The following is a 16,790-nucleotide window of genomic DNA, read 5'->3' on the forward strand; positions in this document are numbered from 1 at the left end:
GTCATTGAAGGTGGAGGGGAAATCAGATTTCGGGATGAGGGCAATGAAGGTGGATTTGATGGCTGGGGAAATGTTGCCACTTCTTCTACAGTCTTCCGCAATCTTGAGTAAATCATCCCCCAGGATATCAAAGAAGGGAATATAGAATTCGATGGTCCACCCGTCAGATCCAGGGCTCTTATCTTTCTTGAACCATTTTATAGTTGCTTCAAGTTCTTCCTTCGTCACTTCCATCATCAGGTTCTCCGAGTCTTCTTATTGCACAAACCTGGGGAAAAGTTCAGCAACCCTCATAATTTCCAAAATATTCACTTCTCTGGGCGCCTTGTAGATGCTCTTAAAGTGTTCATTGGCTAAAAGGGGGGAGGGTGCAACACTAGGAATTCCCGGGAGATCACCCATCCCAGTACTACTCTAGCCCAAGTGCGCTTAACTGCGGAGTTCTGATGGGATCCGGTGCATTAACGCTGGTATGATCGCACCCTATCCATATTATTATATATCTATTATTATTATTATTTAACCAAATACATAATTCTATTTATATAATGATATATATAATTTTAAAATATATTTATATTATATAATATAAAATATAATTATATAATATACATTTTAATATATATATATATATATATATAATTTAAGATTTAAGAGTTTTTTTGGGCATGTTCATTAATTGTAATTGATTTTTCGGCTCCATCCAATTTAATTTGATTTTTAAATTGAAGTTTCGAACTTATGACCGAGATTCATTATCACCAAACAAAAGTATGTGGAAAATTGATTTGACCTTGGTATGATAAAAAGTAGGAATGATGCAAGAATCCCTGTAGCGCTTGAGGAACTTGAGGAAGGTGAGATCAGTTCATTATGAGCAAACTAATTCGTTCTAAAGAGCGAATTTCATTCATTTTGTCCTTTCCGTATAGGGTAAAGTTTTCAGATTTAAGATTTTTTGGCTTGTTATTAGTTGTAATTGATTTTATGGATCCATCTCATTCAAGTTGATTTTTAAATCAACGTTTCGAACCTACGACTAAACTAAGATTTCTTGGCATGTTACTAGTTGTAATTGATTTTAGAGATCCATCCCATTCAAGTTGACTTTTAAATCAGCGTTTCTAACCTACGACTGAAGTTCATCATCATGAAACAAAAGTATGTGGAAAACTAATTTGACCTTGGTATGATAAAAAGTAGGAATGATGTAGGAATCCTTGCAACGCTTGAGGAAGGTGAGATCAATTTTCCTTTTCAATATGAGCAATCTAATTTGTTCTAAAGAGTGAATTTCATTCATTTTGTCCCTTCCGTATAGGGTAATGATTTCAGATTTAAGATTTTTGGGCCTGTTCATTAGTTGTAATTCATTGATTTTTAAATTGGCCTTTCGAACTTAGACTGAGGTTCATCATTAGGAAACAAGAGATCAGTTTTCCTTTTCATTAAGAAAAATATCATTTTAGTTTTCCATATTGAGGTTTATCACCTCCTTATATTATCATAATTTTTTCCCCTTAAATTTAAAAATAATATATTTTTAATATTATCTAGATTCTCCAAGATGGTCTCCTCCTTTATTCCCTAATAGTCCAACCAAGATGAACCTTCTTATACCACCTCCTTCTGAGCTGAAGGTTTGACTTTTTTCTTGACTTAGAAGAAATTTTAGGACGAGCATTCTTATGCCACCTCCTTCTCCACTGAAGGTTTGATATTTTCTTTACTTAGAAGAAATTTTAGGAAACCCCTTGGCATCCATGATGTATAACTTATTCTTATACTTAAGGTACCTAGTCATAACTATGTCTTCAATAGGAGAAAAGTTTGTTCCAATTAAGAAGGTATGGAAGAGAATATTTCCTTTAATATTTAGGTGGTAGGTTATAAAAGAAGTATGATAATTAAGAAAACTAAAAATTAGTATAGTTAATTATAATAATTATCATTAATTTTGATTAATGAATTACCATTATAAAGATCAATTTTAATGTTTATAAGAATTTTTTTTTTAAATTTCATTTAGTATTTATAACTTTATATATATATATATATATATATATATATATATATATATATATAAGAAAGAAATATAGTATTATATTTTTTTATTTTCTTAGTATTTTAAAAGTTATGCATTTTCTTTTAAATGGTGTTTTAAGCATTTAAAATTTATTTTATTTTAGCTTTCTATATATATATATATATATATATATACTTTTGGCAAGGTCACACATTTTATATTATCATAAAAATGAAGTATATAGTGTCTCATGAATTACTATTGGTTTGTTGCAAGGGAAATCAAACCAATAGAAATGATTTGAAGACTTAGACTCTAATAATTGTGTTCTTGATACAATTTAAACCATAATAAACTAGCATGTTGATAATACATTCCTACTATATCTAGAAGAAAAAGTGGCCTCATGGATGATAGAAACATAAAAAAATGTTTTTCTATAGACCATATCAACTTGAAGGAGAGTCCACTTATGTAGGGGGATAAGTATCAGTATCCACATCTAGTGGGGTGCAGGTCAAATAACCTTTTAACTAGAGTTGCGACATTTCCATCTAATTTCTATACCTTTTGCAAAATCTCATCAATGCTATTATTCTCTTCGAGTCTTCAAGTAATTATCTAGAGCCTATTCCAAGATATTTTCTATTTTCCAATAAAGGTAAATTTCTTACATATAGTGGGTATAGAAAGATATGGTATTTCCAGTTGTAGGAATCCAAATACAAGTTTATCTCTCCACATGCCAATATAGGATAATTATTTGACTAAAATGCACTTCCTCCTTCATGTCTAAAATGATGAAGTGAATTTCCACTAGGATATAATCATAGTATCTTGCCATGGATCATGTAACCTCCATCTACGTGCACATATACAAGGATGGTTGACCAATCATTTTCTTGCTCCTTCCCAAGGATGGTTTTGATTGCACCATATTAACTAAGAGGCACACACAGAAAAAAAATCAATCTCCCCACTTGAAAATTAGAAGCCACACAGTAATGGAGAGCCCAAAAATAGATAAGGAAAGGTCACAAAGGATTGAAAACATAATAACCAATAGACACAAAACCTCCTCCCACCCTACTAAATAATCTAAAGAGATTTTCAAGGAGAAGGAAAAGACAAGATGAAATTCGATAGGAGGTAGAGACTAAAAATAACCCCCAAGCTCCCTTGAAACTTTGAGGTGAGAGAGTGACACCCATTTTTAAATATTGAGGACTTGCAGTCAGTGGGAATATCGAGACAAAACTAGAAAAATGCCCCAAAACCAAGAAATGAGACACCTAAACAAATAGTTAATTTGTAGAAATCAAAAGAAGAACACTCCTACTTAAGGGACAATACCCAGAGCTGGTGGAGAGAACCACTTTAGCACCAGACCAAAAAGAAATACTCATGGAAAGTTTTATAGTTGGCTGATGTTCTTGTCCCAATGTCAAGGGAGGCAAAATTTACAGATAAATAATCTTATTTCATTACTCTAGGTTACAGATCATATAATTTAATTTTTAAAGAATAAATATACCTTAATTGATGTTCCTGGCAGAAATACTCATTGGATTAAGGAACCTTATGCTCATTTTTTTCATGAATTTTTTTCACACTTAGTTTCCCTTCATGATCGACAATATTGTTGTATATATGCGCTTCTTGTTAAAAAGTTTAATTTTATTACTTTAGGTTACAAATCATATATTTTAATTTTTAAAGAATAAATATACCTTAATTGAAGTTCATGGCACGAATACTCCTTGGATTAAGGAACCTTATGCTCACTTTTTTTCATGATTTTTGTTCACACTTAATTTCCTTTCATGATCGATAATATTGTTGTATATATGTGCTTCTTGTTAAAAAGTTTAATTGAGCTGACATATTCACTATTATTCTTTATTTTTCAATAATTATCCAACATATATATACATCTCTCTCTCTATCTCTCTCTCTCTCTCTCTCTCTGTCTCTCTCTCTCTATATATATATATATATAATGTTACGTGAAAATATCTCCCCTATACAATAGCCTCTAGAGAACCTCTGGGTGCAAAAATATAATATAAAGAAATATTTATTTTTAAATTTGAAATTACTTATCTGTTTATAGTCCATATATATATATATTTATATATATTAAATATCTTTAATTATAATTTAATCTCTCTTTAAATATAATTACTGCCCATAAAATAACTAATTATTAAAAAAACCCCAAGGGTCAGCTCAATCGGTCAAAGCAGTGCCTTGCCGATCGGGAGGTCACAGGGTCAATTCTCCACGAAGCCCTTTGGGTTAGGCCTAGTTATTGGCCACGGGGCTTGATTCCCTTCGGGGTTGATCAGCTCAGATATTTTCGTGGACGTAGTGGCCACCCAATGACCAGGGTGTCCATGAACCACACCCAAAAAAAAAAAAACTATTTATTAAAACATATTAAAATATATATTTAAAAGCTTGCACATATATGTTCTATCTCAGGGTTAAAGTTTAACTAGACTAATACATTGAAAATTAGGATAACTAATCACCTAATGCACTAACTAGACCAACGTACCAAATCCCCATTTTTTCACATCAAGACCCATATCTATAAAATAAAAAATAACTTAATTAATTAAAATCTTATGTTAAGATGGAGATCTCTCTGATTCTACATCAAACTATGGATTCATCATAATTCTCACCTCCCTAGATAGATTGTAGATTATATTGAGCAAAGGAGGACGCTATTAAACACAAATTTATAACCTTCTTTTTTGTAAGCTTTAGATTTATATTTATATTACGAAGCAACAGAGATTACATTGATAACTTTTTGTTTCCAAAAACTTTGTTGGATCCCATAAACAACTATACTCAAGAAATGATATCCCCATAATCCCAATTTTGTCCAAAAGGGACAACAAGAAAAACTGACCATCATTTAAACGACATAACCCATTAGTAATTACATGCATTGGTGTGTTTCGTGCATTCAAACAAAACAATGTGCACTTTTAACATACTGAGACAAAATAAAAGCCATACAACTATAAGAGAAGTAGATATATCATATACAAAATGAGGATTCAAGTGCTAGAGAAGACTATTAGTCTAATATGATGACTGGAGAGAGACAATTGGAGTTTCCTTGTGGCAAAGGTTCAACTGGTGCATTGATAAAAACTGGGGTATGAGGTTGTGAGTCTGAGTCAGACACCACATAATGTTCCACCCACGTTAATCTAGTGATGATGTCATATAGATTGTACTTGATGTCACTAAGGATCCTTTGAATCTCCTCTTGTCCTACAAATAACTGATAGTGATCAAATTTCTTGTCACGAATGACCATGTGGAGCAATGTTTCTAGTTGATGATGCAAAGCCACTGAGTGTAGAAAATGAAGTATCCTTTTGCGAAATTTTTGAGGATATGGAGTCCACCTAAAGGTGCTGCCACTGATTTCAATATCAGAGAATTATATCTGATTGCCAAATTCCTTGGCTTCCAAGTGAAGGATCTCACTCCTCACTTTCGGGGGCACATAATCAAAGTGGTAATTCCCTATGTTCCAACCGAATAGTCATCACTGATGAGAGGTGGATATTCCTACGGCACCACCCCACTGGGTTGACACATCCAAGGAGCCATGAAAACTACTGGAGTAGATAGACTTACTTTCTATGCTTCAAGGCACATGTCTCTTTGCATAATTTGATCTTTGATATTTGGTTAGAATTTATGATAGTAATAAGTCATCCATGATGTAATAACAACGCTCTAGTCACATGTTTTTAGTGTTGGTTGATAAGTGATTTAAGAAATTATGAAAAGTTGAACATCACCCTGATGAGCCCCAAAAATGGGTAACTTATTGGGCTCATTTTTCCTACTGTTCTTCATCAATCCACCATTTTTCATAGATTATGCATGTTTTTTGAGTATGTTTATGTTATTTGAATGAATAAGGGTGGTCACTTTACCAAGGAGGCTAATACGTGGTTATTTCAGGTTTCTTGGACAAATTTTGGAGCAAAGCCAAGCAATTATGAGCAAGGTGATAGCCAAGCATGAGGGAGCAAGGGTGACGATTCGTAGGGAGGTTGTCTCTTGCATTAAATGGCCCTTCCTTGAAATCTCCACCCTCAACTTGGAGCTTAGTAGGCCACCAAAACAAATCCTAAGGGTAACCGAGCAGCTTTGTGAATAGTGACTGTTTACTAGTAGTCTGAACAGCCGAGTCCCTTGAGTTAAGGAGGGCTGCTAGGACCCTCGTAATGCATAAATAGGGAGGCCTCAGCCTTCGTAGTTTACTTTTGGAACTGTTGGATTTTGCACTATAGTGATATCATTGTCTCAGCTCGTATTTTTGTAGCTACTGCTATATAACTTTTTTGTGATATGATTATTTTTTAGGAATGAAGAGCAACTTTACTCGGCATCAATTCTGAGTTTTCTTTAGGAGCATGTAGCTCTTGGGTTTGGGCCCAACCCAAGTGCCAAGGCTTCCTTTATGTAGTGTTATTTGCTTCTTATGTCTTTGCAAAATAATTTCTGTTAAGTAAATTAAAATCTTGCTGATTATCTAGGTCATTATTGATGATTAGAAAGGATTTTTATGTTCAGATTGAGTTGATAGGTTATTAACAAGGAAGATATCTAGAAAAAGTCCATCAAGGACCTCTAATCTCACCTCTCCCTCAGTGGGATCATGAGCTGGGACAGAGGAGACCTTGCTACCAACAAGAACACGATCTTTGCTTTGTCATGCAATCATTAGTGTTCGATTTTTATTTGCATAAGTTGGTTACATGTTTAGATTCTTGATTGCTTCATTGCATAGTTAGTATACATGGTTTCATTGCAAATAAACTTATGTTCATTCTCTTTACTGTTAGCTAGATCAGATTAGGTTAATGTAACTAGGTCTCTGATTTTCCAAGTCTTCGTTGGTTCAGTTGGAGAAACAACTTGCGGAGCACCCGTACCACTTCCCGATCTACCTGTACTCCATCAATCCCATCTGCTCCATCCCCTAACGTGGATTCTTGCCTCACATTTTCCACATTTGCTCACATAGCCATAATTTTTGTGCAACATTGCTTCACTCCTCCTTGAACAAATCCAACCATCTTCATCTCTCCTCAGCTCCATCCACCAAGTCCTAGACCTCCTCATACCCTTATCCTACCTCCATAATCACTTCTTCACTTTTTTCCCTCCATCCACCCTCCAAAATCCCATTTCTGAACATCCTGTAGAAAATACAGAACATCGTGTAGAACCCCCACAGACTTCCTGTAGAAGCTCACGAACGTGGTTTCTTGATAGCCAAACTTTGTGAAACTCTTTGGAAGGGTGCTAGGGACCCCTTAGGCCCTCTTTGAACCTTCCCAACTGTCTGCAAGTATTTCCTCTCACCAATCCACCTCTTCATAGTCAAAACAGTCAAAGCACATGCATGATAATTCTGACAACTTATTCAAAAATACAAAAAGATGTTTTTTTCAGATGTTATTGTAGAAGTAGCTTAGATACATGCATTTTACCTTCCTAGATGTCAATGGCATCTCTTTCAGTAGCTTGCATCCTCTTTCTTGCATTAGTAGGGCTAGCTGGTAAAATTAGGGTTTGTTAGGGTTTGTGTTTCCTTTCAGCTTTCCAGTTTCTTTCTGCAAGTAGATTAGCCTTCTTTGAGTTAGCTTTCGTCCATCAGTTAAAAGGATTCTTCTAAGAGCTCATAGAAGTTGGCTTAAGCTCCTAGCAGACTTGTGCCAGCTGACCAAGTGACAGCCGCGACAAGAGCTAGTACTTGTGCATACAACACCATCGCTTCCAAGTTTGTTACGAACTACCGGGTTGATAAAAGTAAAGAAGGGAGTCCGAAGAGTTGCAGCATTATTGCTGCAATACTGGAGCCCACGACACCCCATCATCGTAGATCAATCAATATTTCAAATTTTGGGTTTTAGAAGGCTTGTTTCAAGGGTTATATATATATATATATATATATATATATATATATATATATATATATATATATATATATATATATATGTGTAGGGGGATAAGTATCAGTATCCACATCTAGTGGGGTGCAGGTCAAATAACCTTTTAACTAGAGTTGTGACATTTCCATCTAATTTCTATACCTTTTTGAAAAATCTCATCAATGAAAACTAGTATTCTCTTCGAGTCTTCAAGTAATTATCTAGAGCCTATTCCAAGATATTTTTTATTTTCCAATAAAGGTAAATTTATTACATGTAGCAGGTATAGAAAGATATGGTATTTCCAGTTGTAGGAATCCAAATACAAGTTTATCTCTCCACATGCCAATATAGGATAATTATTTGACTAAAATGCACTTCCTCCTTCATGTCTAAAATGATGAAGTGAATTTCCACTAGGATATAATCATAGTATCTTGCCATGGATCATGTAATCTCCATCTAGGTGCACATATACAAGGATGGTTGACCAATCATTTTCTTGCTCCTTCCCAAGGATGGTTTTGATTGCACCATATTAACTAAGAGGCACACACAAAAAAAATCAATCTCCCCACTTGAAAATTAGAAGCCACACAGTAATGGAGAGCCCAAAAATAGATAAGGAAAGGTCACAAAGGATTGAAAACATAATAACCAATAGACACAAAAACTGCTCCCACCCTACTAAATAATCTAAAGATATTTTCAAGGAGAAGGAAAATACAAGATGAAATTCGATAGGAGGTAGAGACTAAAAATAACCCCCAAGCTCCCTTGAAACTTTGAGGTGAGAGAGTGACACCCATTTTTAAATATTGAGGACTTGCAATCAATAGGAATATCGAGACAAAACTAGAAAAATGCCCAAAACCCAAGAAAGGAGACACCTAAACAAATAGTTAATTTGTAGAAATCAAAAGAAGAACACTCCTACTTAAGGGACAATACCTAGAGCTGGTGGAGAGAACCACTTCAGCACCAGACCAAAAAGAAATACTCATGGAAAGTTTTATAGTTGGCTGATGTTCTTGTCCCAATGTCAAGGGAGGCAAAATTTACAGATAAATAATCTTATTTCATTACTATAGGTTACAGATCATATAATTTAATTTTTAAAGAATAAATATACCTTAATTGATGTTCCTAGCAGAAATACTCATTGGATTAAGGAACCCTATGCTCATTTTTTTCATGAATTTTGTTCACACTTAGTTTTCCTTCATGATCGACAATATTGTTGTATATATGCGCTTCTTGTTAAAAAGTTTAATTTTATTACTTTACGTTACAAATCATATATTTTAATTTTTAAAGAATAAATATACCTTAATTGAAGTTCATGGCACAAATACTCGGATTAAGGAACCTTATGCTCACTTTTTTTCATGATTTTTGTTCACACTTAATTTCCTTTCATGATCGATAATATTGTTGTATATATGTGCTTCTTGTTAAAAAGTTTAATTGAGCCAACATATTCACTATTATTCTTTATTTTTCAGTAATTATCCAATATATACATAGACATATACATCTCTCTCTCTCTCTCTCTCTCTCTCTCTCTCTCTCTCTCTCTCTATGTATCTCTCTCTCTCTCTCTCTCTCTCTATATATATATATATATATAATGTTACGTGAAAATATCTCCCCTATACAATAGGATCTAGAGAACCTCTGGGTGCAAAAATATAATATAAAGATTTTTATTTTTAAATTTGAAATTAATTATCTGTTTATAGTATGCATATATATATATATATATATATATATATATATATATATATATATATATATATATATATCTATTAAATATCTTTAATTATAATGCAATCTCTCTTTAAATATAATTACTACCCATAAAATAACTAATTATTAAAAAAGCCCCAAGGGTTAGCTCAATCGGTCAAAGCAATGCCTCGCCAGTCGGGAGGTCACAGGGTCAATTCTCCGCGAAGCCCTTGGGGTTAGGACTAGTTATTGGCCACGAGGCTTGATTCCCTTCGGGGTTGATCAGCTCAGATATTTTCGTGGACGTAGTGGCCACCCAATGACCAGGGTGTCCATGAACCACACCCAAAAAAATATATATATTTATTAAAACATATTAAAATATATATTTAAAAGCTTGCACATATATGTTCTTATCTCAGGGTTAAAGTTTAATTAGACTAATACATTGAAAATTATGATAATTAATCACCTAATGCACTAACTAGACCAACGTACCAAATCCCCATTTTTTCACATCAAGACCCATATCTATAAAATAAAAAAATTAATTAATTAATTAAAATCTGATGTTAAGATGGAGATCTCTCTGATTCTACATCAAACTGTGGATTCATCATAATTCTCACCTCCCTAGACAGTTTGTAGATTATATCGAGCAAAAGAGGACGCTATTAAACACAAATTTATAACCTTCCTTTTTGTAAGCTTTAGAAATATATTTATATTACGAAGCAACTGAGATTACATTGATAACTTTTTGTTTCCAAAAACTTTGTTGGATCCCATAAACAATTATACTCAAGAAATGATATCCCCATAATCCCAATTTTTTCCAAAAGGGACAACAAGAAAAACTGACCATCATTTAAATGACATAACCCATTAGTAATTACATGCATTGGTGTGTGTCGTGCATTCAAACAAAACAATGTGCACATTTAACATACTGAGACAAAATAAAATCCATACAACTATAAGAGAAGTAGATATATCATATACAAAATGAGGATTCAAGTGCTAGAGAAGATTATTAGTCTAATATGATGACTGGAGAGAGAGAATTGGAGTTTCCTTGTGGTAGAGGTTCAACTGGTGCATTGATAAAAACTGGGGTATGAGGTTGTGAGTCTGAGTCAGACACCACATAATGTTCCACCCACGTTAATCTAGTGATGATGTCATATAGATTGTACTTGATGTCACTGAGGATCCTTTTAATCTCCTCTTGTCCTGCAAATAACTGATAGTGATCAACTTTCTTGTCACGAATGACCATGTGGAGCAATGTTTCTAGTTGACGATGCAAAGCCACTGAGTGGAGAAAATGAAGTATCCTTTTGCGAAATTTTCTAGGATATGGAGTCCACCTAAAGGTGTTGCCACTGATTTCAATATCAGAGAAATATATCTGATTGCCAAATTCCTTGGCTTCCAAGTGAAGGATCTCACTCCTCACTTTCGGGGGCACATAATCAAAGTGGTAATCCACTATGTTCCAACTGAATAGTCATCGCTGACGAGAGGTGGATATTCCTATGGCACCACCCCACTGGGTTGACACATCCAAGGAGCCATGAAAACTACTGGAGTAGATAGACTTACTTTATAAGCTTCAAGGCACATGTCTCTTTGCATAATTTGATCTTTGATATTTGGTTAGAATTTATGATAGTAATAAGTCATCCATGATGTAATAACAATGCTCTAGTCACATGTTTTTTAGTGTTGGTTGATAAGTGATTTAAGAAATTATGAAAAGTTGAACATCACCCTGATGAGCCCCAAAAATGGGTAACTTATTTGGCTCATTTTGCCTACTGTTCTTAATCAATCCACCATTTTTCATAAATTATGCATGTTTTTTGAGTATGTTTATGTTATTTGAATGAATAATGGTGGTCACTTTACCAAGGAGGCTAATACATGGTTATTTCAGGTTTTTTGGACAAATTTTGGAGCAAAGCCAAGCAATTATGAGCCAGGAGACAGCCAACACATGAGGGAGCAAGGGTGAGGATTCGTAGGGAGGTTGTCCCTTGCATTAAATGGCCCTTACTCGAAATCTCCACCCTCAACTTGGAGCTTATCAGGCCACCAAAACAAATCCTAAAGGTAGCCGAGCAGCTTTGTGAACAGTGACTGTTTACTGGCAGTTTGAACAGCCGAGTCCCTTGACTTAATGAGGGTTGCTAGGACCCTCGTAGTGCATAAATAGGAAGGCCTCAGCCTTCGTAGTTTACTTTTGGAACTGTTGGATTTTACACTATAGTGCTATCATTATCTCAGCTCGTATTTTTGTAGCTACTGTTGTATAACTTTTTTGTGATATGATTATTTTTTAGGAATGAAGAGCAGCTGTACTTGGCATCAGTTCTGAGTTTTCTTTAGGAGCCTGTAGCTCTTGTTGGGCCCAACCCAAGTGCCAAGGCTTCCTTTATGCAGTGTTATTTGCTTCTTATGTCTTTGCAAAATAATTTCTGTTAAGTAGATTAAAATCTTGCTGATTATCTAGGTCATTGTTGATGATTAGAAAGGATTTTTATGTTCAGATTGAGTTGATAGGTTATTAACAGGGAAGATATCCAAAAAAATGCCATCAAGGACCTCTAATCTCACCTCTCCCTCAGTGGGATCATGAGCTGGGACAAAGGAGACCTTGCTGCCAACAAAAACACTGTCTTTGCTTCACCATGCAATCATTAGTGTTCGATTTTTATTTGCAGAACTTGGTTACATGTTTATATTCTTGATTTCTTCATTGCATATTAGTATACATGGTTTCATTGCAAATAAACTTCTATTCATTCTCTTTATTATTAGCTAGATCAGATTAGGTTAACGTAACTAGTTCTGTGATTTTCCAAGTCTTCGTTGGTTCAATTGGAGAAGCAACTTGCAGAGCACCCGTACCACTTCCTTATCTACCCGTACTCCATCAATCCCATCTACTCCATCCCCTAACGCGGATTCTTGCCTCACATTTGCCACATTTGCTCACATAACCATAATTTTTGTGCAACATTGCTTCACTCCTCCTTGAACAAATCCAACCATCTTCATCTCTCCTCAGTTCCATCCACCAAGTCCTGGACCTCCTCACACCCTTATCCTACCTCCATACTCACTTCTTCACGTTTCTCCCTCCATCCACCCTCTGAAATCCCATTTCTGAACATCCTGTAGAAAATATAGAACATCCTGTAGAACCCCCGCAGACTTCCTATAGAAGCTCACGAACGTGGTTTCTTGATACCCAAACTTTGTGAAACTCTCTGGAAGGGTGCTATGGACCCCTTAGGCCCTCTTTGAACTTTCCAAACCGTCTGCAAGCATTTCCTCTCACCAATCCACCTCTGCACAGTCAAAACAGTCAAAGCACATGCATGAAAATTTTGACAACATATTCAAAAATACAAAAAGATGGTTTTTTCAGATGTTACTGTAGAAGTAGCTTAGACACATGCATTTTACCTTCCTAGAAGTCAATGGCATCTCTTTCAGTAGCTTGCATCCTCTTTCTTGCATCAGTAGGGCTAGCTGGTAAAATTAGGGTTTGCTAGGGTTTGTGTTTCCTTTCAGCTTTCCAGTTTCTTTCTGCAAGTAGATTAGCCTTCTTTGAGTTAGCTTTCATCCATCAGTTAAAAAGCTTCTTCTAAGAGCTCATAGAAGTTGGCTTAAGCTCCTAGCAGACTTGTGCCAGCTGACCAAGTGACAGTCGTGGCAAGAGCTAGTACTTGTGCATACAGCACCATCGCTTCCAAGTTTGTTACGAACTACTGGGTTGATAAAAGTAAATGAGGGAGTCCCAGGAGTTGCACCATTATTGATGCAATACTGGAGCCCACCACACCCCATCGTCGTAGATCAATCAATATTTCAATATTTCAATATTTCGAACCCTAACCATTTTATAGGGGATGTTCAATTGTGAGCCTTTGCATCTTTTTTGAGTAACCACACTAATTGGACAACTACCCATTATGTGGTTGTGAAAAAATATAAGTGTAATTTTCTGGTTATATGGGAGTTTTACAGATCCAAAGATGTCCTCTTGATACATTTCATATGGGTAAAATCTCCTATACATGCAAAATTTATGGCCCAAAATAGGTAAGAAGCCATTGAAAATTGTAAGGCATAGATTGAAGTATTGAAACAAATATTTTGAAAGGGTGTGCTAAATGTTGCGGACAAGCCATAAAGAACATGTGCAAAAGATATCCCTTCAACCTTGGCTTTTTTGCAATAGCCATTAAAAGATTACAATGACATATGAGGTGTATAGAAAGTTGTGGGAACCATTGTGTTGGTCTGAAATTCTAGCATCCAAAGATTTAGTTTCCTTTTGCTACTTATCATAATGACTATAATATGATTAAAAGAGAAGAGCTTATCTGCTGGAGGGAAATTGAGGAAAGGAAGGACTACTACCATGCTCATGAGTTAGGGGAGGTGAATTATAACATCAATAACCTCCATGAATACTACTATTACTAAGAATTAGATTGACTATTGGTTGCATAGGAACATACAACAATTTTAACTAGGGAGAGATGACGAGCAACCAATTTGGTATCTTTCCAAAATCTGTCTAAGATCCATTTTCACCTCAATATAGTAACTTTTTTCTTTATTTGAATGCATTTTTTTATCAAGGTACATTTATTGTCTTATTATGCCATCTTAATGCTTATTCTAATGTGTTTTTGGAGATAATTAACTTTATATGCTAACCACTAGTGTTTAGGAGGCAAATGATCAGGTGCTAAAAAATTTGCTTAAAATTCAAAGTTATTGGATCAGTGTGGAACCTAAACAACTATGTAGTGCTCGTTGTCCTGAATATGGTGCAACTCATTTCACGTGAAATGGACTTCGTATGCTCTAAGAAACATGTTATGTTCATTTTCCTAAACAAGCAAATTTAAAAAAAAATTGCAGGCAGCCCAGTTAGCAATCTATATTGCTAATGTGGTGCTGACTAGGCATGCCTCTGTGGTAGGGTGATTGTGCATATGACTGTTTTCCTCTGATGAATTAGATGGTGCCAAGTGGCATGATTTCATTGGTGCTGATTTGGGCAATTTTCCTTAGTCGGTTGGTGGCCAACCACAAGCTACCACGCGGCCCATGCAAGGGCCGCCACGTGGCAGCTAGATGGCCACCAAAAATCTTGTTAAGGGCCAAATGAACCACATAGGGGTCGAACACCAGACCTCCATCAAACAAACCTTTTCAATTACCAATGCACCACTATATTTATTGTTATATATTGATATGCATATTATATTTAAACTCTAAGGTTTGCATCATTTGGAAAATGAGCTAGCCATGGGGGTCAGCCCTTGGGTGTGTACTACCCAATGGAACCATGGGTGGAGTAGAGTGGGGGTCTAACTGATGGGAATGGGCCATTAGCTTTAGCCCTAGGCATGTCGCGCCCCCCCCCCCCCCCCCCCCCCCCAATGTGGCTTGATTTTTGGAAATAAGGCCGCATTGGGCATTTAATCCATCCGACAAATTTGCCTAAAATTTGTCAGAATCAACACCCAGTTAGCGGAAATTGGGGTAAATTTCTAGGATGGTGCCAGATTTTGGGGAAATTATAGAGTGGATAGTGCAAGAGCTAGGGGAAGCCATAGATTCTTTAGTTTTTTACCAATTCAGGAGCAGGAAGAGGCTAGATAGGCATTTTTGGGTATTGTTGAGACCATTGGAGCAAGTTTTAGAGCTGTTTGAGCATTGTAAAATGATGTATTGACAATTTTGAGCATAATAGAGAGGGCCAAACAATTGGAAGTTGGACCAAGGAGGCATAGCCTAGGCAGGGTGAACTCCTTCATCATGTGCTATTGTGATACTGTTTTGGTGATGTTCTTGTTTGTTGTATGTTGTTGTTCAATCATTTGTTTATGTTAATTTGTACATGAAATTCACATAAAAAGACTCAAAAAATCTTGGTAAAACTTGCAATTAACCTCATGAATCCTTAAGCACTTTTACATATTCTAAAGAGGAATTTAGCACAGCAAAATTAATTTTCTCATTCATATCAAGTTTGGTATCAAAGCTCTTGGTTTTCTTTGTGCAAGAAGGGTTTAAATATTTTCAAGTGAATTTGATCCTTACAAGGTTGAATCTCAAGAGAGGAGAAGGAAAACTGGTTGAAGGTTTTGAAGTTGGGTCAAGGAGAAGGAGAGCAAGTTTGCCACAATCTCCACCACCAGTTCTACCTCAAATTGTAGTTGAAGCTTTAGCAAGCATGTCACATGAAGGAGAGCCTGTAAATATGTCAAAGGATGAGAAGGTTTTTAGGAAGGATTTCTTTTACATGACAGATATGGTGAAATTCCTCTATCAAGAGAGGAATAAAAGACTGTAGGGTGAAAGCTCCAAGCATCCAAAAGGAGAAGGTTCTTCAGGAGGAGGAGGTAATGGAAATGGAGGTAACCCTCCACCAAATCCACCATCATCTTCATCTTCATAGGCATCTTCATCCTCTTCCACTAATACAACCCTTACTCATACTCATCAACATACCCCAAAAGGAATTGATAAAACACCCATGTTAAAACTTGATATTAAATTTGAGTTGCCTATGTATAATGGTGAAGTGAATGCAGAGAAGCTTGACAATTAGGTTTGTCAGTTGGAGGTCTATTGTATAATTCAAAACCTTCAATATGATGACACAAAGATTTAGCTAGCTTCCTTGAGACTAGAGGGTGTAGCACTAGTATGGTGGGAAGCCATGACATAAGAAGAGATAAAAAAAACATGGTAATATCTCAATCTCTTGGTCTGATTTCATTGCTGCAATAAAAAGACAGTTTTACCCTCTAGGACATATGCAGAAAGCCATCATGAACTTGCATAACGTTAGACAACTTAAAGGGAAAAATGTGCAAGACTACACCCAAGAATTTAGAAAAAGGTCTTTAATGTTAGGTGTAGATTCACAATCACAAGATACGTTGCTGAATTATATAGGGGGTTTACACAACTACCTAAGGAATATTATATTTATGTTTAATCCCACTAGTTTAGATGAG

The 16,790-nt window shown here is 35.5% G+C and overlaps 1 non-coding gene across 1 annotated transcript; it reads right to left on the bottom strand.

The window, feature by feature from the left end:
- Positions 1-365: 365 nt before the first annotated feature.
- LOC149254082 (5S ribosomal RNA) lies at positions 366-484 on the bottom strand. Its single transcript, XR_016267481.1, has one exon. It is a non-coding gene; the product is annotated as a 5S ribosomal RNA (ribosomal RNA).
- Positions 485-16,790: the final 16,306 nt, after the last annotated feature.

This window comes from Pinus tabuliformis, chromosome 7 (genome assembly GCF_031772625.1).
Source record: "Pinus tabuliformis cultivar Carrire ecotype Pingquan chromosome 7, CPIR1, whole genome shotgun sequence".
NCBI classification, from domain to species: domain Eukaryota; kingdom Viridiplantae; phylum Streptophyta; class Pinopsida; order Pinales; family Pinaceae; genus Pinus; species Pinus tabuliformis.